Source organism: Leiobunum rupestre, chromosome 9 (genome assembly GCF_980474605.1).
Source record: "Leiobunum rupestre chromosome 9, qqLeiRupe1.1.hap1, whole genome shotgun sequence".
Taxonomy (NCBI): Eukaryota; Metazoa; Arthropoda; class Arachnida; order Opiliones; family Sclerosomatidae; genus Leiobunum; species Leiobunum rupestre.
In genome coordinates this window covers 31012823-31038678 of record NC_143392.1, presented here as the reverse complement: position 1 = coordinate 31038678, position 25856 = coordinate 31012823, and the positions used below count along the sequence as shown (strand labels likewise).

At 32.8% G+C, this 25856-nt stretch overlaps 1 protein-coding gene across 2 annotated transcripts in view; it reads right to left on the bottom strand.

Moving 5' to 3' along the window:
* sfl (N-deacetylase and N-sulfotransferase sfl) overlaps window positions 1-25856 on the bottom strand; it is a 259871-nt gene that overhangs the window by 156087 nt on the left and 77928 nt on the right. The window contains exon 1 of one of the 2 annotated variants that reach the window (XM_090159289.1): window positions 5308-5525. The exons of the other annotated variant lie outside the window; for it this stretch is intronic. The gene's annotated coding sequence lies outside the window, so the exon portion shown is untranslated. Of the gene's footprint in view, window positions 1-5307; window positions 5526-25856 lie in introns of those variants that run through there. 2 annotated transcript variants of the gene reach the window in all.

Sequence of the window (25856 nt, the reverse complement as noted above, 5' to 3'; positions counted from 1 at the left end):
CATCAATCAGGGTTGGCATAGAACCAGCCATACCAGTTATAGCCACCTGGTTAAAACCGGTTATAGCCACTTGAAAAAAACCAGATTTTTGTGGCTTTTTTAAAAAAAATTACAATATTAATATTTTAGTAAATTAATAGTTTTTATTTAGAAATTTAGTTTATTTTTTGTTTCATATTTAGAAACCGGTTTACTTTTACCAGTTTTTCGGTAGGTTTAAAGTTCCAAAGTTCGCTGCCTCGCTTCTGTCGGTGCGTCATAAACAAAAACTAGTGGGAATTTCCCGAGGAAATCCAAATAATTAAGTTATTTTATATAGTGTTATTTCGCTTTACTTGTTTAGTTTCTTATTTACGACAATAACTGCAGACAATTTCTACTTACATAAGTAAAAGGTACTGTTTATATTTTAGCCGGTTATAACCGAAAAAAGCCGGTTATAGCCAATTAAAACCACTGGTCTGGATTTTTTCAAAAAAAGCCGGCTTTTTGCCAACCCTGCATCAATAAAATGACTTAATATCTTTCCGGCTCAGTTAGTATAAAACTGCGCTACCCGGTAAATATAGTACGAGCCAAAAGAACGTCATAATAGTAGACCAATTAAGAGCGCTTTCTACCGCAAAAAATACGGGGCTGCAAAACGGGAAAAAACAAGTGCCAAATGATGACACTGTATACATCAAACAGTTCCCCGCATCCACCCACCTCCAGATTACTTCCTAGCGCTGTTTTCCCCTTTTGGCGGAGAGAACTGATACAATCAAAATGGTTGTTGTTGTTGTTGTCGTTGGTACGTTTTTCGTGTTTTGAATTTGTGCCTTTTCTGGTGGGTATTTCATTTTACCAAAAACATTCTACAGGGTGTTTCAAAAGGGTATGCAAAAATTTGAAGGAGTTGTAGGAGGTGAGTTGAGAAGTATGCCTGTTTTTTTTTTTTTTTTCATTTTCCTACGATGAGTGAAAAGAGCGCCAGAGAGCTTCAAAGTGTGGCCTAATAGCCCCTGGAAGTAGGCTGCAAGAAGCGCCAAACCAAGCAGCAGGGAAACGCGAACATTAAGGTTTGGGTTCGTGTGATAGGTAAAAAAGGACTTTGTGAACAAATTGAGGTAACCAGCGTCAAAAAGTAAACTTAAACAGTATTTAAAGTCCCTGCTGCTTGGTTTAGCGCTTTTTGCAGCCTACTTCCAGGGGCTAGTAGGCCACATTTTGAAGCTCTCTGGCGCTCTTTTCACTCATCGTAGGAAAATGGGGGGGGGGGGGGGGGAATGGGCATACTTCTCAACTCACCCCCTACAACTCCTTAACATTTTTGCATAACCCTTTGAAACACCCTGTATAATAGGGGTAACAAACAATTCATATTTTATAATTAAGTAAAAATTAAATTAATCAACTTTTTTTAATATAATACTTACTGTTTTTAATTATAGAAATAATCTCTAATGAATATTTAAAATTTAGACCCCTTTACGACACAGTTCCTAAATAGATTTAGTTACGTTCAATTTAACTTAAAATATGCCTACAACAACTACAAACATTTCGAGTAGTTGACGAGGAAGCGTAGCTCGTTTCGCTTCAATACTAACCCAATGAATAAAACGCTCGTTGTGAAGGGGTCTTATCACTCAGGGGCCAACTTGTTTAGGAGCAAAAAGAGTCCGAAACAAAAGAAGAGTTAATTATATCTACAAACGAATTTATTTCTAGCCGTACGTGCCTCAGATATAAAAAGTCATTTGAAATGGTCGGCCTGGGAACAGAAATGTACCGAAGGTAAGTGTCCCCCCCCCCCCCCCCCCCCGTGGAAGTCACAACGTATTATATACAGCGCCGGAGAATGCGGGGGGGGGGGGGCAATCAAAGAACGGCAGCGATATATATAATGAAGGGGAAGGCGGTGCACGCCTTTCCGGTTGCGCGGCTTTTACGATTCCGAGGTCAACCGTGTGTATGGCTACTACGGTGTCCATAATCATAAGATTCCTGTCCATTTCAGTTCGCGCGCGGAGCCAGCAAATGAACGGGACGCACGTGTCATTCAGAGTATATATATATATATATATATATATATATATATATTATGGCAGACAAAATTGTGTCGTTAGCCATTATATTACGAGTTGATTCAATATTACAACTTGGATATTTTACTCTTTACCCGGCGAATAAGGAAATTGCTAAATCCCACCGCCATCTGGCGGCTTTGAAAATTAACTATTAGGATGCTACTTTTCGCATCAAAAGTGAGAGAACTTAGCCTTAATATTTTCTGAAAATGTTTTAAGAAATTTGATTCGTTGGGTCAAAATTGTACAATTTTAAAAATATAATTTACTTCAGGATTGTCCGATTTATATAAACTATTATACTTCAATGTATTTATGAAAATGTAGGTCGTTGTGGTTAAGTCAATTCAGAGAAAACTCAATATATTAATATTTAATATTATAAAAATAAATTAATATTTAATCCTTTAAAATTAATTAATATTTAATCCTTTAAAATTAATTAATATTTAATCCTTTAAAATTAATTAATATTTAATCCTTTAAAATTAATTAATATTTAATCCTATAAAAATAAATTAATATTATAAAAATATATTATTTAATATTATAAAAATATATTATTTAATATTATAAAAATATATTATTTAATATTATAAAAATATATTATTTAATATTATAAAAATATATTATTTAATATTATAAAAATATATTATTTAATATTATAAAAATATATTATTTAATATTATAAAAATATATTATTTAATATTATAAAAATATATTATTTAATATTATAAAAATATATTATTTAATATTATAAAAATATATTATTTAATATTATAAAAATATATTATTTAATATTATAAAAATATATTATTTAATATTATAAAAATATATTATTTAATATTATAAAAATATATTATTTAATATTATAAAATATATTATTTAATATTATAAAAATATATTATTTAATATTATAAAAATATATTATTTAATATTATAAAAATATATTATTTAATATTATAAAAATATATTATTTAATATTATAAAAATATATTATTTAATATTATAAAAATATATTATTTAATATTATAAAAATATATTATTTAATATTATAAAAATATATTATTTAATATTATAAAAATATATTATTTAATATTATAAAAATATATTATTTAATATTATAAAAATATATTATTTAATATTATAAAAATATATTATTTAATATTATAAAAATATATTATTTAATATTATAAAAATATATTATTTAATATTATAAAAATATATTATTTAATATTATAAAAATATATTTATTTTTATTAAAAATTTATTTATTTTTATTAAAAATATATTTAATATTATAAAAATATATTTAATATTATAAAAATATATTTAATATTATAAAAATATATTTAATATTATAAAAATATATTTAATATTATAAAAATATATTTAATATTATAAAAATATATTTAATATTATAAAAATATATTTAATATTATAAAAATATATTTAATATTATAAAAATATATTTAATATTATAAAAATATATTTATATTTAAAAATTTAAAAATATATATACATTTATATTTTATACATTAATATTAAAATTAAAAATTAAATACCATTAATATTCCGAGGCAATTAAAAGTTGAAGCTCAACGTGTTTGATCGCGAACATCCACACTTTTAAGTGTTAGTCGAACAGCGCGAGACAGCCTACACGTTCCCGTTGCCACTACGAGTGCAGCTTAAACTGTCTATTAAAAACATGTAACTATATAACAAAGTTAATAAAAAAATATCTAAAAGGCTACATAAGACGGTGTTCCTAGTCTGTAAATTTAATTGAATTTTTAATGTTTTTCTGCTTCCCCAACATTCTCCGGAAGAGTTACTCGAATGTTTTACGACCCCTGGCGGCGATAAAGGGTAAAAAAAAGGAGGGGGGTAGTAAAAGGGGGTAGCCGACGGAATAACAGCAGAGCCAAAACAACGGTCGTTATTTAAATATTAAAACTACATTCAATATTAATAAATTGAGTGTCCATTCTTCAACGATGAATTTCGCAAATCGGAATAAAAAAACAGACTTAAGTGAATTAAAGTATTGTGAGAATATATATATATATATATATATATATATATATATATATATATATATATATTGGTGACCTGAGTGTTAGACTTACATATTGAAGCTAATCGTCGATTATAAAATAAAACCCGGCAGTTCTTCAAAACTTGGCCACACAATATCGTTTGTGTTCACATACTCGTGTTGTTCTACAATGTGTTAGTGTCTGTAACTACATTGATTCATCGCTTTATCGAATCGTAGAAAATATTCAAGAGGAATAGTATCTCTATCTTTAACAAGGTTTTAAAATGTATATTGAGATTTTAAAGGTTAGGGTTTAAGTGGGCTATTTCCGGTTAATTTTTATTTCAAGTCATAACATTACCGGAAGTTACACGCCCAGTTACTATTTGCCTTCTATATTTTCTAAGGTCCAATCAGGGCGTAGCTAGACATTAAGGATTTAAATTTTACTAATCAGATTAAAAAAATAAGATTCGTATTTGCGGTTCAGGTTAAAATCTTTAGATTTCTTACTCTTTTTCTTCGGGGAAGTTACAATATAAGTCTAACGAAAGCCTTGTACGTTTTAGAATCGATGAAATCCGTCAATAAATATTATTTCCTACCTTCTAATTAAGTTATATTCTTCGGCGATGTTCCTAATTGCGACACGAGGCGATATAAATATTTTCCGTTGAGAACCGAATCCATTAATATAACTACAAATACGCAAGAGCATCTATTCAACCCTTACGAAAATTGTGGATCAAATTCCAAAATTCTGTGCTCAATTGGGATGCCAATTCGACTCTGATCACATTTCAAAATGGTTTTATTTGACCCAATTACAACGTATTAAATTCTACTTTTTTATTGGATCCAAATTTTATTCCAATTTGATCAAAATTGAACTGAATGTTTGGATCCAAATTTTGGAAATTGGATATGTGTATCCAAATTTGGAAAACGTAAAATTATTTTCAGCTTTAAATAGTTCTTAAGCCTCATAAGAAAGATTTGGCAACACGGTTTAAAAAATATTGAGAGTACCCACACGGGGCCAAAAATTTACTTTAATCAACTAACCATAGTCGAAACAATACCTAGATTTAACTATAGAAGTCGACAGTGAAATCGGCTCCTAATTTATTTGATTTTTTAAATAATTATATTATTTCAAATAAACGTAAACGATATAATAAAATAACTCACCGAAAAAGAAATTCCAATGAGCAAAATCGTTGATGAGAATATTTGAAGAGTTCGGCTGCTCCTGACGACTCTATCACAGCGGCTGGAAGCGTCTGAGAACGAGCGAGACGTTCAAAAGGAAAACCTTCCGGTCGGTCGCGGCTCTACAACTAGCCAAGCGGCGCTCTACAACTAGCCAGGCCGAGACGGGAAATCTCGCTTCGATTTTGTGGCAGACTCCGGCGCGCCCGCGAGCGGAGATCCTTCGCCTACTTATCCAGCTCAGACCTCTCAGCCTATCAGCGTCGCTTAGGAGGCGACTACGGCGCCACGCGAAAGACTAGCGGGATTTCCGAGAAGTCTTAGCGCCGAGTGAGAAGGAGATAGAGGCGTTTGGCAGATCAATAAAACCTCATCAAAATAAAGTATTTGGTATTTAGTCGGCATCAGGAGGGCCCTAAAATGTAAGCAATACGCCAAATGAAAATATTTCCCCGCAGTCTATAAATACGCGAGAAAAAGGACTATCGCAATTGTTTACTGTAAGAAGATCTAACGGATGGGGTGCTGTCTTGTCCACAAGAACGGTTATCTTCTTAATTACGAATATTTCTTCGAAGCCCCAACAATTCTCGTTCCTTTTATATATACAGGGTGTTTCAAAAAATTATGAAAAAATTTGAAGGAGTTGTAGGGAGTGAGTTGAGAAGTATGCCTGTTTTTCCCCATTTTCCTACGATGAGTTAATAGAGCGCTAGAGAGCTTCAAAGTGTGGCCTACTAGCACCTGGAAGTAGGCTGCAACAAGCGCAAAACCAAGCAGCAGGGACTTTAAATGCTGTTTAAGTTTACTTTTTTATGCTGGTTACCTCGATTTGTTTACCAAGTCCTTTTTTACCTATCACACGAACCCAAACCTTAAGGTTCGCGTTTCCCTGCTGTTTGGTTTTGCGCTTGTTGCAGCCTACTTTCAGGGGCTAGTAGACCACACTTTGAAGCTCTCTGGCGCTCTTTTAACTCATCGTAGGAAATGGGGAAAAAACAGGCCTACTTCTCAACTCACCCTCTACAACTTCTCAAATATTTTCCATAACTTTTGAAACACCCTGTATACTATGCATATTAAAGTGCTTGATTAGTATAAGTGCAATTACGTTAAATAATTTAGGTTTATTATTAGAATAATTTACCTTTCGTCAATGATTAAATAAAGTAAATCATTTATATTTCAATATTTAAACGTAACTAAGGCTTCCTTTATTATTGATAAACTACACTGTCATAAATAAATAAATACGGTTCATTCAAGTTCGCGATAAAAATCACTATGCTAATTTGAATAAAAAATAAAGAATTGTCGGTCCAAATTATATAGTCGTTGTTATCTTATTAGGGTGTAGATTTAGATTAGCAGATCTTTTTCTTCCGTTGCAAAGACTAATGAAACTCGACCGAAAACGCCCAATTTTTTTATGTAAATTTCCATGATTATTTTTTCTCGTAGGCATGAGATTATGGTTAAATAAAAAATTAAATAGTTTGCTTAGGTATTTCGCTGTGACGTACGCGGATGAAAACTAGTCGTTGCCAAAGATGGCTACACCTTGTTATTTCGTTTGCCGCTCTCTAAGGTTTCTTCAAAGGTTAATTAAGGCACAGACCACCTACCCCAAGATGGACTTGTATCGCTTGTAAGAATTTTAATTTGTTTATGTCTCGAATGTGATGCGACTTTTTAAAGAGTGCGCCATCTCACGGCAAGTAGAGGCAGTTTTAAAGGTACAAGGAGTAACACGAGAGTATTTTTTTTATTTTTGTCAAATAAAGCATTTTCAAGCGCTATTTTCTGTTTGCTGTAAAAAAAAAGCCGCATCACTTTTAAAACAATTTGTTTCGAGGTTGATGCAAGTCCTTCTTGCAGTAGGTGGTCTGTGATTATGGTACGAACTCTTTAGCACCAGTCGAATAAGAATTTCTAAGCTTTAATTAATTTACCTTTCAAGATTAATTTATGGATACTTTGCTTCTATAGGTTATATAATTCAAGATTAAATTTATTTTAAGCATGGAAGAAGCAAGTAATATTTATTATTTTAGCTTAGCCATATTTGTTTTGGTATTTGAATTATTTTCCTGTATTAAAAAACATTGTGATATTTAACTGGGACCTCTTTTTCCCTAGATTGATAATTCGCGTACATCAAAGCATAACCCATAAAGTTAGACTTAAATTAAACTACTCGTAACTAGATGTGCTAAGATTTAAAAATTAATTTGTATATTTCAATAAATACATTAAAATATAATAGGTAATTTGAAATAAAATTTGTACATTTTCGTATAGTACTATTGAAATATAAAATATAATTTTAGATCATATTTGAAACAAACACATTTGAATTGATTAAAATCGGTGATTTAAGGCGAATTTGTATATTTTCATAAAAAAATTTAAAAGATAATAACTGAAAAAATTAATGATTGGATGACTTAAAACGAAAACCCTGACTTACAGAACAAGAATGTATTTATTTATATTTAATGTGAATGAAATACCGTCAATATGTTTATTTAATATTAAAATGAAATGAAATTTTATCTCAGTCTGAATTTTTCCCACGGCATCTGGTTGAATATATAGTCCCCACTATCCTACCAAGATCATTCTTGTAATATCCTTGCTGGATAATTTGGCGATGCCAATTTAGCGCGCGCTCTAAAGGATCAAAACCATGTAAGCCCCCACGTACAAAATTCAGTAGTAGAATTCCATAATGCTATAGGAAATTTTCCGGATTTGACCACAGAATCAGTAACATTTATATTTTGTATCAAATTCTAAACTCTATGTTGCGGATAGTGGCCAGTGAGAAATAACGTGTATTCAATGACGTCAATCACCACGCTAAAATCCAAATTGTTTTGGCGTTCTACTAATTACTTCTAATCAACTACGAAACTGAAAGCAACGAAACTTTATATTTGGGTACTTTAAACGTAAGCGCTTCGTTTAATAACAAAATTACGTCGAAACGACAAGAATCCATGCATCTCTACTTGGAATGCTTATCCTGGCTTATCGCGTATGTTAAGATCACTCTGACGGCTTTGGCCACGCCTACGAGATAAAAAACCCCCTCTACGCGCGCTCCCCTCTCACGCTGTTGTTTGTTAAGTTAACATAGTGACGTCAAAAAAAAACCGTCAGCCACATCGAGACGAAAATCTACAGCGATAAGCACTCCGAGTAGAGGTATGGATTCCTGGTAAGTTTGGTAACGAACAATTTGCAACTTACTCTTTAACTAGGAGCAACAAACACAGCACCCCACACCCAGTGGCGTAGCTGAGAACTCAGAGCCCCCCGCCAAAAATCTCTATGCCCCCCTTTCAATTTTAATGGAGAGTGCCCCCTACCCGCGCCGCGGACCCTGCGGACCATCAGCTACGCCACTGCCCACACCAGGAGAACGCAACCGGTCAAAAGTCGTGCCTTTTCTTGCGTACTATTTTCATTGGTTAGACGCTTTAGGGGAAAATTCGGAAATTATCTTGCCCCCCGCCCGTAAAACGTTCAGCGTAAAGGCTCGTTCAATGAAATTTGTACACAACACTGCGTTAGCATGTTTAAAGGCTAACTGCGTTCTCCATGAGTTTGTTGCTCCTAGCTCTTTAAGAACAACCTTAAAAATCGTCTCCCTCAGAAGAAATAAATCCATTCTAGGCGCACATGGGTGCAAGGAGGCAAAGCGGCGTAAAGGGAGCAGCAGTGGAGATGGGCTGCAGCCTGGGCAACCATCATTGAAAACGGCCGGAATGCTTTCGCGCAGATAAATGGCCTTAAATTTGGTCAACAGACAATTGGAATGGCGGCTCGCGCCACTCGCGAAAAAGGTCGGCTGCTTAAAGGAAGCGGCGCCTCCCTGAGCGACCGGGATGTACCAGTTGTACAATACCGTCATTGAACACTCCATCGCCGACGCGAGCCGCACGCGCAAATAGATAACTTATACACGGTGTTGGGTTCCTATTTTTAGAAATATTTAAGGGGTGTTTAGACTGTACAATTTATGAAGGTTAATTAATTTGACGAACAAATTTGACCAACTAATTGGCATTGAATTAAAATTACAAGTTAGTGTAGGATAAATTTCATTAAAATTACGAAAAAATAAAGGATAAATTCCATTAAAATAACAAGGAAAATAATGGATTAATGCCATTAAAATTACAAGGAAAATATTGGATAAATTCCATTAAAATAACAAGAAAAATATAGGATTAATGCCATTAAAATAACAAGAAAAATATAGGATTAATGCCATTAAAATTACAGGAAAATAATGGATTAATGCCATTAAAATTACTTGAAAATATTGTATAAATTCCACTAACATAACAATAAAAATATTGAATAAATTCCATTAAAATTACAAGGAAAATAATGGATTAATACCACTAAAATAACAGGAAAAATATTGAATTAATGCCATTGAAATTAATGGAAAATAATGGATTAATGCCATTAAAATTACAGGAAAATAATGGATTAATGCCATTAAAATTACAGGAAAATAATGGATTAATGCCATTAAAATTACAGGAAAATAATGGATTAATGCCATTAACATTACAGGAAAATAATGGATTAATGCCATTAAAATTACAGGAAAATAATGGATTAATGCCATTAAAATTACAGGAAAATAATGGATTAATGCCATTAAAATTACAGGAAAATAATGTATTAATGTCATTAAAATTAGAGGAAAATAATAGATAAATTCCACTAAAATAACCAGAAAAATATTGAATAAATTCCATTAAAATTACAAGGAAAATAATGGATTATAATGCCTATAAAATTACAGGAAAAATATTGAATTAATGCCATCGAAATTAATGGAAAATATTGGTTAAATTCCATTAAAGTACTTATGACATAAAATCCGGATTTTTAAAGGGAATTTGGTTTAAAAATTGGTTGAGCGAGGCAAGATTTCTAATAGTTATAAAATTATTTCTAACTTTGTAGATTTTGATATCAAAACATAATTTCTACAGTTAAGCACGAAAATTTCCACAAATATAGGAAAATAGTGTACTTATAGGAAGTTATAAGAACACATTGAATATATAGGAAATATTTTAAAATAAAGGAAGAATGGTTACCCTAGTTTACAATTTGTATACTACATATAATTCAACCAATTAAATTGAGCTATTAGTTAACGTTACTGTCGCGGGAACTTTGAAACCGTTGATTCAAAGTATGACATTGCTGTTACTAAAATAGCAGAAATAATTATTATTGACGGGGTTTAAATCTAATTTCTAAAAATAATACCGGCAATAGTACAGCAGACGACATCAAAATATACGGATAATCCCATTGAACTAACCAAATCGTTAGCCCTCGAGTGAAATTTTGTCAAATATGGAATGCCTTAAGTTGCTTTATTTCAGGGTTCGAATTTATAAAACCCACCCAAAAAAACCCACGGGTTATTTTGGGTTGGACCCACCTTAAAAAACCCACAATAAAGCCCACTTAAAAAAAAACCCACCTTAAATAGTTTCAAAAATGACGAAAAAAGTTTAAATTTATTGTTTAATAATTAAACTATATTAAACTATATTAAAGAATTTAAAAAATTAAACTTTAATTCTTTAAATTCTATAATAATACAAAAATATTGCTTTTTTATAAAACGTATTTACACAAAATACATTACCAGTGTTTTGGTAAACACTAATCTAACAGTAGCAAGTTAACAGTGTTAACTAAACAGTAAGTTTTAAACTTCTGCAACTTTCAATAAATATTTAGCAGAACATGGAGCAGACGATACTTTACGTCTACGAAAGATAAGAATAAGAGCGATAAATAAGTAGTGCTAAATTGAAAATAAAAAATGAAAATGAAGTAAATCATCGATTTAGGGTATCATTTTAGGTAAAAAACCCTAAAAAACCCAAAAAAACCCAATAAAACCCAATAAAACCCAAAAAAGCCCAATGGGCTGGGTGTTTTTAAAAAAACCCGGGTTTTTTTAAACCCTGCTTTATTTACATTTTATGTGTTTTTTCCTCAGATAGTGTATTTAAATTTTGGATGGTTTGGTATTGAGAAACCAAAAATGAAATTAATTCGAATTAGATTGAATTAGTAATTGTAATTACTTTCTGAATTTGTTTTTCAACAGTAACGACTGTACATTTTAATAAATACATACAAGTAAATAGATGATTTAAATCAATGATTTTTGGGGGAAAAATCGTTTGATATTTATGAAGTGAAATTACAAAGTTTTTAAGCTGAATTTCATTTAACAAATGGCGAGCGATTATTATAGTCAGGTCGAAAATATTGAGGGTGAAATCAACTGACGTATTTCTGACCGAGCAGTATCTATATTGCTACGTATTATGATTGATAAAATGTAAACACTTTCGAGGGCGTGAACGCTGTTTACACGAAAGGGAAAATAATGCCACCAGTATGCAAATACACTTTATGGAGTGGCCAGTTTGTTTTTACGGTTTTTATTTGTAATAATAAAAACTTCTGCTATTTTTAGACCAACAAATTACACAAATAGGTCAAAGAACACCGTATGAGCTTTTCAGAGAAATTGAAAAACCACGAAAATATTTTCAAAATTAATTAAATGTCTAAATTGTTTCTAATTAATTAAGTATTAATTAAATTTGTTATTAACGGGTATAAAAATTGGGCACACAACACTAAAAATCGAAACCACATTGAAACTGTAAAGCCAAACTTGTTTTAAAATAATATTTCTGTACATGATAATTTATGATTATATAAATTAATTAAATCTTTTATTCATCGAGCTAAATTAACTTTTCTGTAATTAATTGTACACATTCGTCAAAAGTTGAAGTAAAACGTTTGAAAAAATTACGTTTCAGTTTGCGGCCGGGCCTAAAGGATGAACTAGTACGTTCTCAGTAACCTATATAGGTTCTTGTTGTCTAATGTAGGTTTAGAAGATGGATGGTTTAATCAGAGAAGAGACAATTGGATTCTTCTTCTTCTTACGTTATAAGTAACCACCTAGGGCGTAAAAATGAAACGTGCACCTTCGCAAGTTCAAGGCAGTTTTCAACGGACGCGAATTTCACGAAAAACAGTGGATGTGCGCACCGTACGGCGAAAAATATTACTTCACCTAAAGTTCGAAAATTTTAAAATTAGTATGGCATAATGATAAACTATATATTCCTGATGTAATAGCTTTAGTAAGTCACAATAGCATTAGCAGTAACGGAAGATAGGTACTTCTATTGTACTATTTATAATATACTTCTGATACGAGTAATTATTTCGATTAGACCGTCCACGCCAAATTGCCTTAGCATTATAATTTGTAATTTACGGTACCTCGCTTTAACAATAAAAGTATTATTTTTAACAACATTAATTAAAGCACCTTTTTTAAATTTTGCTATTTACTGAATTCGCAAAGAAAATACGAATATGAATTTGCAAAGGAAGTACGAGTCTGAATTTGCAAAGGAAGTACGAGTCTGAATTTGCAAAGGAAGTACGAGTCTGAATTTGCAAAGGAAGTACGAGTCTGAATTTGCAAAGGAAGTACGAGTCTGAATTTGCAAAGGAAGTACGAGCCTGAATTTGCAAAGGAAGTACGAGCCTGAATTTGCAAAGGAAGTATAAAAATGAATTTGAAAATAAAGTATAAAAATGAATTTGCAAATAAAGTATAAAAATGAATTTGCAAATTAAGTATAAAATGAATTTGCAAATAAAGTATAAAAATAAATTTGCAAATAAAGTATAAAAATAAATTTGCAAATAAAGTATAAAAATGAATTTGCAAATAAAGTATAAAAATGAATTTGCAAATAAAGTATAAAAATGAATTTGCAAATAAAGTATAAAAATGAATTTGCAAATAAAGTATAAAAATGAATTTGCAAATAAAGTATAAAAATGAATTTGCAAATAAAGTATAAAAATGAATTTGCAAATTAAGTATAAAATGAATTTGCAAATAAAGTATAAAAATAAATTTGCAAATAAAGTATAAAATGAATTTGCAAATAAAGTATAAAAATGAATTTGCAAATAAAGTATAAAAATGAATTTGCAAATAAAGTATAAAAATGAATTTGCAAATAAAGTATAAAAATGAATTTGCAAATAAAGTATAAAAATGAATTTGCAAATTAAGTATAAAATGAATTTGCAAATAAAGTATAAAAATAAATTTGCAAATAAAGTATAAAATGAATTTGCAAATAAAGTATAAAATGAATTTGCAAATAAAGTATAAAATGAATTTGCAAATAAAGTATAAAAATGAATTTGCAAATAAAGTATAAAAATGAATTTGCAAATAAAGTATAAAAATGAATTTGCAAATAAAGTATAAAAATGAATTTGCAAATTAAGTATAAAATGAATTTGCAAATAAAGTATAAAAATAAATTTGCAAATAAAGTATAAAAATAAATTTGCAAATAAAGTATAAAAATAAATTTGCAAATAAAGTATAAAATGAATTATTTGCAAATTATAAAATGAATTATTTGCAAATAAAGTATAAAATGAATTTGCAAATTAAGTATAAAAATGAATTTGCAAATTAAGTATAAAATGAATTTGCAAATTAAGTATAAAATGAATTTGCAAATTAAGTATAAAATTAATTTGCAAATAAAGTATAAAAATTAATTTCAAAGAAATTATTATGAAAACCTCAAAAAATCTTGATTTTCCTTCCACGCACAATACTTTAAAGTTCGAAAAAGGCGATAGATGGCAGAGACCACCAGAACAACCTGTACGCCGCGAGGGTTAGGAATGGCTGGAAGCAGCGTCACTTAAGGCATAAGGCGACCCCTGGCCGTAAAGGCCAATTTATAAAAGCTCCCTAAACAATAAAATAAATCCGTGGTGGGTGGGGGGGATAGGCGCCGACGGCCATTCACGCCCCCCCTGCCGAAAACCCCCGCTGAAAAGGTGGGGCGGGGGATGGTTTTAACCCCAAGGGGAGGGGGGTGCCGGGGAAACAATAGCGGGCGAGTGGGGGGGAGGTCGGGGCAATCTGGGAAAACAATTCTTTTTATGTAGACTAGGGTTTGCTATAAAAAGGAGCCTTGCTATTCTTTCGGTAAAACGCTTAATGGTTAACAGGGCGCCAAACGTATTCTATTTTATGTGTTAAAGTTACGAGGCCTTACAACAATGGATGTAGGAAAACAGGCAAAAAAAGAGTTGATGGCGGAATCACGCTATTTTAGAACACAACACTCTATACACCTCCCCCTGCCCTCTCGTATAGGGAAATCGTTAAAATCGATTGGAATTTAATCGAATATCTAACACCGCTACTAATGTAAAGATCGATTAATCGAAGTGACCGTATACGAGTGATTTCGATAGAGTGGTTGCGGTGCATTTAGTTACATTGGACGCCGCCTTATTGCGCAAGATACGCAATTTTCGGAACTTATTAAGAATAGAACAACGCTAACGGAATAAATACTTAACCGGTTAGTTACAATGGTTAACTCTGCCGATTGGTTATGACACGTTTAGTAATTTTCAAAGATAAATAAATAAATATTTGTGTGAAAAATGTTATTATATCAGGGTGGTCACAATATTTTGAGATTCAAATTCCCTGTTTTCCCTGACCTTTTAAGAGGTTTTAAATACAGTTATCAATGGAATGGGTCAAATAGGTCAAAGTCTTAAAGAAAAATATTTCCAGGAAATGTACCGAAAAATATACAATCATCCATATTTCAGGGCTAATAATCAGCTAGGCTAAGTCATCAAGCAACTTTTAAAACCATTAATTCAGGTGGCCAGTTTACAACGCGTAGGAGGGTGGTGGCAAACCCTTCATGCCACGCGAGCCAACAGCTCCCTACACTCACTATTACCGTTAACCTCTACAATTTTTTATGGAAAGGGAAAACCACTTTAACCAGTGGAGAGAGAACTAGCAAACTCAGGGCAGAAGGAGTAGTTCCGAGTTTTCACCCAGTGCCACTAGCTGGGATCGAACCTGGCTCCTCTTGCTGCGAGGAGAATGCGCTAACCATAATATATTGGACTTATAGGATAGAAATTACGAAATTATAGGGTAATTATGGGATTATATTACTCAGAAAAAGGAGATGTATAGGTTTGAAATATGGAAATAAGCAAGTTTCAAAACTCCATCGTGATTTCAATGTTAATATTTTTAAAATTTATTAGTTGAGTAGTTTTAACCGAATATGCCAAAAATAAAGGAAATATAGGATACAAAATGGAGTTAAAGGATTTCATAGGACCATTTCAGAATTATAGGAAAATAAAGGATTTGGCATTCAATCTTACCTTTTTAATTCGTCTATAAGTTTAGAAAATTAAGACAAATTTGTTTAATTTTCAACAAATTGGATCAACGGCCGTCAAGATGGTCCCTTTGGAATATTCACCATCGTTATAAATATATTCGTACGCCGACTTAATTAATCGAAGCTGCAAACTATGAAAGAGTAAATGTATAATCCATAAAACGCCCATTAGAAATTCTCGATACTCAGTCGGCGGCTAGTTGATTAAATAAAGAAAACTTACCCTTCGCCCTAAACCAGAAAAAAGATTTTCTATAGAAAATATGGATAATGTGATGCGGAATAAAAAACCCGAAAGAACCCGTACAAAATTATCCTCTTTGGACTTTGTAACAGCTACAGCGTATAAGACAAAAAACTCAATTACGATATCTTTTTTGGTTTTAGTTTAGGGGACCGCAAAATTCCTGACCTTATCTAAAAGGAGCCTACTACAAGGCGTTGAGAAGAAAGAAGAGAAGTTGCACCGGACGGATGCGAATTCAGCGAAGATTATAATTTATTCCGGGCCAATTTTTTAATAGGCGAAGTACTCCCAGAAATTATGAATAAAATAACCGTTAATCAGGACTGGGCTAAGAAAGGAGACTAAATCTATACAGGGTGTATCTAGTGGGTGATAATGTGGTCGATGGCTTAAAGGGAGTATGAATTAAATAAAAAAAGGCTGCTAAACTTAGCTGGTGGCATCTAGGAGCACAAACACTACAGATCTCACACAAGGAGAATGCGACCGTCAAAAGTCTTCTATTTTCTTGTGTACAATTTTGATTGGCTAGAGCCACTAGACGCTTTAGCGCCTGCTGCCGTCGGAAGGGGAAAATTCGGAAATTGTCTTCCCCCCCCCCGCCCATAAAACGTGCAGAGTAAAAGCTCGTCCAATGAAATTTGTACACAACACTGCGTTAGCGTGTTTAAAGGCTAGCTGCCTTTTACTCCTAGGCGGCATGAAGGGCTTGAAACCACCCCTCCTACGCATGGTAACCCAGCAATCTGAATTAATGGCTTTAAATGTCGCTTGATGACTTAGGCCTAAAGTGGTGTCTTGCGTACTAGACTAGCTGATTATTATTATTACTAAAGCACAATTTCTATATTTGACCTAGGAGCAACCAACACAGCACCCCACACAAGGAGAACGCAACCCGTCAAAAGTAGAGTTCTTAAATTACCGTAATTTAGGAAATCAGTAAATTACGCGGTAATTTTATTTAAAAAAAATGTTTTTTTTTACGGTTAAAACAAGGTATACAAATAAGAAACGCTTTTGTTGGGTATTATACATTTTATAAATTACCACAATAGGTTATGAATGCCCAAAAATGTTCAATTATCTTCATTTTGAGATGCATTATCAGTATCATCATATTCCTCAGGGTACTCACTATCGTTTTCATCCTCGTCAGATTCATCGATCGTTAATTGAACCGGCATAAACAGGGCTAGACATAAGTATTCTTCCTATTAAACGTATCAAACTATTCTAACACGACCTTCGACTGCTTGGAAATTCGCAACCAAAACGGATCTAGGTGGCGCAGCGGTGCCTAGCTCTTCGAGTTAGAGCGTTACGCGGTTTACGCCTATGATCTAGTGTTTGCTGGAGTGAAATTACATTATTAAACAATGCAAAAATACACTAAAACGCGAATAACGTTAGGTTTTGAGTTTTGTAATCTTGCGCGACGTATTTTAGGTACATTTTAACCCGAAAGATCAAAGAAAATTGAGAAACAGTGAAACACGAATACCATGGTAATTTACCACAGTAAATTACCCTGGTAATTACCAGGGTAATTACCATTTTCGTAATTTACCTGAGAAAATTGTAAATTACTGTTACCAGGGTAATTTACCGGGTAAATTACCAGGGTAAATTATATGAAATATAGGATAACAAATTGAACTATAGGATTTTATAGCACCATTTCCAAATTTTGGGAAATTATTAATTATAGGATATATGACAGCGCTGAAGCTGGAATCAAACCGGGATCCTCCGCCACCCCACCTACTCTCTAATAAATATTCTCAGTGAATTAATGTGATGGGGGCGCAACACCCTGTATTTGGGGTCTAGGAAATGGCATTCTATAGATAAAGAATGACATTTTCGCGGCTTCAATAATGGAGGCTATAAATGCACAGGCGTGCAATGGGCCGCGCTATTTATAGCGGCTCCGATACATCTTTCGCGCGCAACTGGCCACGGAGAACTTCGGCCACAAAGCAAACGCCTTCGTCTTGATTTACGAACAGCGGACGGACTATCTTCGAGCCATACTTCGTTGCGCCGGTAATGAGTTATATAACTGATGCCCCAACCCAGCCTTCAAAGAAATAATAGGCCCAAATAACTTGATCAATCGCGACAATGACAGTTACAGCCGCGGCTGAATTTTAGGTTCTACGGAAGGTAAATTATCAAAGGTAAATAATGTCTAGTCAGACAAAAATGGAATAAAATGTGCCAAGACTCGCGTAAATTGTAACGTTCGAAGATAATTTTTGCTGGTATTCCTGTGAGCTATGGTCCCAGTTAAAAATGTTAATAACAAAATCCACTCATTACTACGTCGCCACCTATCGTATAAAGGCGAAACTAAACCCGTCAGAACGACTATAGAGTTCAAAACATTTTATAAGTGACCTTTAAGTTTTACCCACAAGTTGAATATTGCAATTTCGATAAACTCCTGATGGGAATTACAGGGTAGATTATATAAATTGTTTATTATGTAAAGCAGATTTTCCAGTGGTAGATAGTTTTCGTAATGCAATCCATTTGTACTAATAATAATAATTAAAATAGTAATAATTATCAGCTAGGCTAATACCCTAAGCACCACCCTACGCCCAAGTCATCTTGCGACTTTTAATGCCTTTAATTCAGGTGGCCGGGTTACAATGCGTAGGAGGGTGGTGGCAAGCCCTTCATGCCACGAGAGCCAACAGCTCCCTGCACTCACTATTAACGTTAAGCTCTACAAGTTTTTATTAAAATTGGAAACCGAAGAGCTCGAGGGAAAACCCCTTTAACCAGTGAGAAGAGAACTTGCAAACTCAACGCGTTCTGTGTTTTCACCCAGTGTCTCAAGCTGGGATCGAACCCGGCTCGTCTTGCTGCGACGCGAAAGTGCTAGTCATTCCGCCACCCCACTAACTATGAAATTTTTAAGAGACTAGAAATATTTGTAGAGAGCTCCAAGATTTTCAGACTTTTTTAGTGTTAAATCAACATCCATCTTTTTTCAAATGTTTTTTTTTAATATAAATACGTGTCAATTTACTTAGCCAACCTACCATCCTTTTCATTTAAAAGGAGGTGGAACGGTAATTCCCAAACTTAACTTCCATTTTATCGGTTAAATATCGTTAAATATCGCTATCGGTTAAATATCGGTAAAATCTCGCTATCGGTTAAATATCGGTAAAATGTCGCTATCGGTTAAATATCGGTAAATATCGCTATCTGTTAAATATCGGTAAAATGTCGCTATCGGTTAAATATCGGTAAAATGTCGCTATCGGTTAAATATCGGTAAAATGTCGCTATCGGTTAAATATCGGTAAAATGTCGCTATCGGTTAAATCTCGGTAAAATCTCGCTATCTGTTAAATCTCGGTAAAATCTCGCTATCGGTTAAATATCGGTAAAATGTCGCTATCGGTTTAATATCGGTAAAATCTCGCTATCGGTTAAATATCGGTAAAATGTCGCTATCGGTTAAATATCGGTAAAATGTCGCTATCGGTTAAATATCGGTAAAATGTCGCTATCGGTTAAATATCGGTAAATCTCGGTAAAATGTCGCTATCGGTTAAATATCGGTAAATCTCGGTAAAATGTCGCTATCGGTTAAATATCGGTAAAATATCGCTATCGGTTAAATATCAGTAAAATGTCGCTATCGGTTAAATATCAGTAAAATGTCGCTATCGGTTAAATATCAGTAAAATGTCGCTATCAGTTAAATATCGGTAAAATATCGCTATCGGTTAATAATCAGTAAAATTTCGCTATCGGTTAAATATCAGTAAAATTTAGCTATCGGTTAAATATCGGTAAAAATATCGCTATCGGTTAAATCTGTATAATTGGCTTAAGTCAAATATCGCACAACTTACAACTTCGGAGATTGCGATATCTATTCCTAAGTTTCAACAATTTATTAATCTAAATCATGGTAACGAACGATAATTTTCCAATTTAAGTAAATATTTGTTCTTCACCAACTTCTGAAACCAGATTGACTTTTTCTTGAAGGTTTTATGCCGGTTTTCCTTGAAAAATTGATAAATAATTTAAGTGCGGCGGTAACGTAAACAATAGTATAAATTCATCATTATTAAATTGAATTATTAATTAATAATAAAATTTAATTGCAGTTTCTCTGAATTGAGAACCTACTTTCGTACATTCTCATTAAACATTGAAATATAAATACGTGATTTCAAAGAGATAACCATTTTCTGAAAAATTTAAATTTTAAAAATGGAACTACCACGGACTATCCTCGCTCTGGTCTAAGGAACATAGACATCGTAGGTGAAAAATAGGTCAAATGAGGCGACAATATGAAATTGAAATTCGCCTATTTGATTTGCGGGGCAACAGAGGATCGGGACTTAAGCGTCATAAATCAGAGAATTCCTGGCTCGTATATAAAACACGCGATAAACGGCCCAGATAGGGGACGAGGGAACCAAACTGCGCGTCTACATATATATAGCATTGGATTGGAGACTGGCTTTAAATTAAGCCCGCAGCGACGCCAGACGAGAAAGGCAGAGTTGCGGTGGAGCCGACTTCTCTCTAACTGCAGCGCCGAAGAGAGAACAATCGAGGAAATATAAGGAGAGCCAACACTACTCATTTCTATAAAAGAGGCTAGTAGCTTTGTCTACAATTATTTCAAAGTGACCGCGGGAATGATCTATACTTTTTATAGGATAATTGTTTTAGTTGATTTGTGGGATATTTTTTTATTTGAAATTATTTATGAATCAAAAATTCGAAGATTTAAAAATAATTTAATATAATAACTGACCGATTTTTCAAATTACAGAAAAATATAGGTTTTTATTATTTATGAACAAAAAACACCTGGTTTTAAAGTTAATTTGGTTTAATAAAATATGAAGGGGATTTATAAGAAACTTATGCATAAAAAAAGAAAATATAAATAATTTCTGTTGAAATTACAGAAAAATATTGGTTTCAAATATTTAGGAATCGAAATACCAAGGTTTAAAGGAATTTTAATTGAATAATTGACCAATTTTTGAAATTACAGAAAAATATTGGTTTCAAATATTTAGGAATCGAAATACCAAGGTTTAAAAGGAATTTTAATTGAATAATTGACCAATTTTTGAAATTACAGAAAAATATTGGTTTCAAATATTTATGAACTGAATATAGTTTTTGAATGGAATTGAATTTCATAGTTAACCAATCGAGCCAGGATTTTTAATACGGTTGAAAAATGTTGGTTTCATTTCGCGTGACTCGATAACTAACGTAATTTTGAGTAAAATGCTTTTTGTAGTTTTTGCTTGATGACAACCGGAATGGAAGTACAAATGAAGTAGAAAATAGTCTAGTTATAGAAGTTTAAAATAAGATATTGAAAATATAGGAACAAATTAGCTGTTATTTTAACCCAGGGTGATAACAGAATGTTTTAAAATCCTTTAAAGGAATTATAGGAAATGTATCAGTGAAAGATAGGAAAATATAGGAAGAAAATTGGGTAAAAAAATGAAAATTAATTTTACAATAAGAGAAAACGGTTGTCGAAATAGTTTATAGGAGGAATAAATTTCAAAATAAAGTTGATAACCGAAAATGAAATAAATTAAATTTATAAAATTATAAGCAAACGACGAAGCAGACGCTAGCGGCACACCGGAGATAACTGAACTGTCTAAACAGAGTAGGAAATAATGATTTTCTACAAAAATAAAGCGTATAGTCGAAAACTATCACCGAACAGTGTTGGAAATAAACATCTTTAAATACTAGGACGCAGGAATCCATACCTCTACTTGGAATGCTTATCACGGCAGATTTTCGTCTCGATGTGGCTGACGGTTTTTTTGACCATACTGTGTTTACTTAACAACGTTAGAGGGGAGCACGCGCAGAGGGATTTTTTATCTCGTAGGCGGGGCCAAAGCCGTCAGAGTGATCTTACCATACGCCATACGGCAGGATAAGCATTCCAAGTAAAGGTATGGATTCCTGTAGGACGTTATAAAGACTTCTAGAGTAAAATATCAACTATATTAATTTCTTCAGACTTTTGAGTGGTGGCAAGCCCTTCATGCCACGCGAACCAACTGCTCCCTACACTCACTATTACAGTTAACCTCAACAAGTTTTTATGGAAAGGGGAAACCGAGGAACTCAGGTGGAAACTTCTCTAACTAGTGGGGAAAAAATGAGCAAACTCCTCGCGTAACGAATGGTTCCGAGTTTTCACCCAGTGCCGCAAACTGGGATTGAATCCGGCTCCTCTCGCTGCGAGGATAAAGTGCTATACACTCCGGCATCCCAGCTCAAAGGGGCAGAGTTGGCTCTCCTTCGCTTTCCTCCATAGCGAAACGAACAATTCAGTATCGATTGGACGGCGGTCTTCAGCTCACCAATAAATCCCTTCTAGCCACGATTATGGTCTTATAGGCGCTCAAAGGGCAACCCCAGCCCGGGAACAGGAGGATGGAGACGGAGGATGGAGAGGCGGCGGATAAAAAATATTTTCTTTAACCTCTATCTTCTTGTCAATACTTAATGAGTTGAGGTCCATCCGGGGATCGCGCGTTAGAGAATGATTGCATTTCTTCCGCCGTCAAATAGATGGCTTTATATAGGCCACTGAGGCGACTAGAAACGATTAAACGCTGTCCGTTAGTTGATATTTTGAAGACGTCACCGGAACAATTTACACGTATATTTATTTAAGAGTTCCAGTGACGCAGAGTAACCAGGGACCGGCTTTGAAAATTTTATACGAAAAATAGGAATTTTAGAGGCGAATTATAGGAATATTTGGGAAATAAAATAGACGATTTATAGGAAAATATAAGAAACTAAATAGGCGAATTATAAGAAAATATAGGAAATAAAATAGGCAAATTATAGGAAAATATAGTACACTAAATAGGAAAATATGGGAAATAAAATAGGCGATTTATAGCAAAATATAGGAAATAAAATAGGCTAAATATAGGACAATAAAGGAAACTAAATAGAAAGATTTAGGAAACTAAATAGGAAAATATAGAAAACTAAATATTAAAATATAGGAAATGAAATAGGCGAAATATAGAAAAATATATCAGAAAATACAGGAAAAATAAATCTTTTTCGTTTGAAACGCGCCTTCTACTGGGGATTCGCTAGGTATTATGGGTATCAACATTTTCGCGATTTCCGTCTGATTAGCTAGGACCGTATAAATCGTCTGCTACGTAAGTTATCGGAAAGGCTTAATCAGTTTAGGTGTAAAATACGATTTTCAAACGAGATGGAGAGACAACACAGGTAATTAATAATAAATATTGTCGCTTATTTTATTGAATGTTCAATTTTTAATGATAGTATATTATTTTCAGTTCTTCAGAAACTCCCAAAAGGGGAGGAACAAGATGTTGTGTTATCGGTTGTGGGAAAAACAGCTACAAGAGTAAAGCTAGCTTTCATTTGTTTCCAAGGGACAAGACTTTGAAAGAGGAATGGATTAGTAGGATTCAATCAGCTCCTCATGATTTTAAAACCATGCACAAGTTCAAAAGCAAATTTTGAAACTGGATTCCTTCAGCAACTAGCAAAATCTGCGGATACCATTTCAACCCAGCTGGAGTCAAACATTACAATGATTTTCCTTGGAAATCTTTTGAACATATTGTTTTAAAGCCTTCAAAGGTTGGAAATTAACTTATAAATCCATTGTCATTTATAACATTTTTACCGTGTTTTTATTTACAGAACGGTTATAACTAACTGGTTCTTCCTCCGGATGAAACATCGTCGCTAGGAGCAGATGTTGTTATTAACAACGAGAAAAGTACGTTACCAGTACCACAAATGAGCGTGAAGAATGAGTTTACCATCAGCCACTGTGAACATTCGTATATAATAAAAGACCATTACTCATCAATTATCAATGAAAAGGATGCTCTGATTAAACAGTTGATATTTAAAAATAAGGAGCTTAAAGAGAAGGTTTCAACCCTTGAAAAAAATAAAAAAGACACCTTAAATGAATTAACGAATAAATGTAAACAATTCATAAATCCTGAGATGCAATTTGAGGTTTACAAAACAACTAATAAGTCATTCAACGTAAGAAGAAGTTACAGTTTTCAAAAGCAAAAAAAGTTTATGGGATTTTATAAATTTGTAATGGCTGGTTATGCTGTAGCTCGTGAAAAATTAAGGATACAGGCGTATTAGCAGATGTAAAGAATACCAGAAGTGGAAAACAATTCTATATTCCCGAAATTGACCAGCTCTTCCTGGTACTGTGTAGGCTGCGTGTTTCTTTGATCTGGCCATTTTATATCCTTTCGTAAAATGTTTACCTGACTTATGATTGTTTTTATATTTTATTATTTCCTGATCACTGAAGGTTTTAGGAAATTTTGTTTTGTCCAATTTCTAGTTGGTATGTTAGGTTTCGCTATATCACAGTTATTTGACGAAAAACTAACCACTAATCTACAAATAAAAACATTGTCATATTAAAAACTACATAGGAATAGCAACGGTAACTATATTTACCCCAGAGTCTATCCACTATAGACACTTTTACACTGTAAATTCAACTTACTGGTTTTGGTTTTCCATGTTTGAAATATGTATAAGAGATTTCTATTCCTCACATTACCACCTAGGCCTAGCTACAAATTTCAACTTTTTCTATAAAAATTTAATATTTTGTATAATTTTATGTACGAAAACTATAAAGAATAGTTTAGGAATAAATTGCTTACCTGTTTAAAGCGTTTATTCCCATTCGACCGAAAGAATTTTAAAATGTAGCCCAATTGGCGGGGTGATTTGGTATTTTATTTATAAGGTATGTACTATCGAAGATCCATGTTTAGGTTAGGTTAGGTTAGGTTAGGTTAGGTTAGAGTTGGTTAAGTTTACTATTTCAGTTTTGGTTCAGTTACTTTTCTTGACTAGGTGAAGATAAAAATATAATTAATGCTCATTCCAAAAGCCAATTTATATAGCAGCGTTCGGTCGAATGGGACACATAAAAACCGCACGTTTCGGCGGAATTCGGTCGAATGGGACACCTCAAAAACCGTCTTCGGTCGAATGGGATTTCGGTCGAATGGGACTAAAGCGTTTAAAGTATTCAACTTTTTCATTATCATTAAATAACCCTTTAAATTACTAAGATAATGCAGGAACGATTTAAAAAAAACTATTCCTAAGCAGACGATATTTCTGGAAAAATTTCAAAGAACTCTGGGTAAAATGCGATTTCCCATAATTCTCGGAATAGTTTGAATTTATTTCACCAGGTGTCGTATTCAAACGATAAAGAACTATTGATTATTTTTGTACACTGCTTTTTTGCATTATTGGATCACTAAGCGGATTTGCAAAGCCCGTACATTTCAAGATGTTGACATTGTTTTCACTAGATTTCCTATGACACATACAAAAAAGTTCTTTCACTTTCAAAAGACCGTGAAATTATAGAAATATAGGAAAATAGGTGAAAATAAAGGAATTTATAGGAAGGCATTAAAAATATAGGAAATATAGGACGTCTGGTCACCCTGAGTGACGGAATAGAGGGGTGAGAAAAGTTAGCTTCATAGTGAGCAAACTTTAAATAGTTTCAGATCGAAGTTCAATGACAATTATTACAGATTTCCCCCGACATATTAGGGTCAACATTTTTCCATTTTTAACTCACTGTTACCAGAAGTTGATGAATTAACTTATATTTAATAAATATTATGTTTTAACTAAAACAAATGGTAATATTTATAAACCTTAGTTTTTAGGTCACCTTCATAAACGTTACGCAACAAAAATATATTACCTTACTTTTATTATCAAAGTAAATGGTGGCTCGACGTGAAGTAGCTCTTTTTTCAATAGATGTCGCTAGCGTCGAAATCAAAAAGGCGGTACTTATA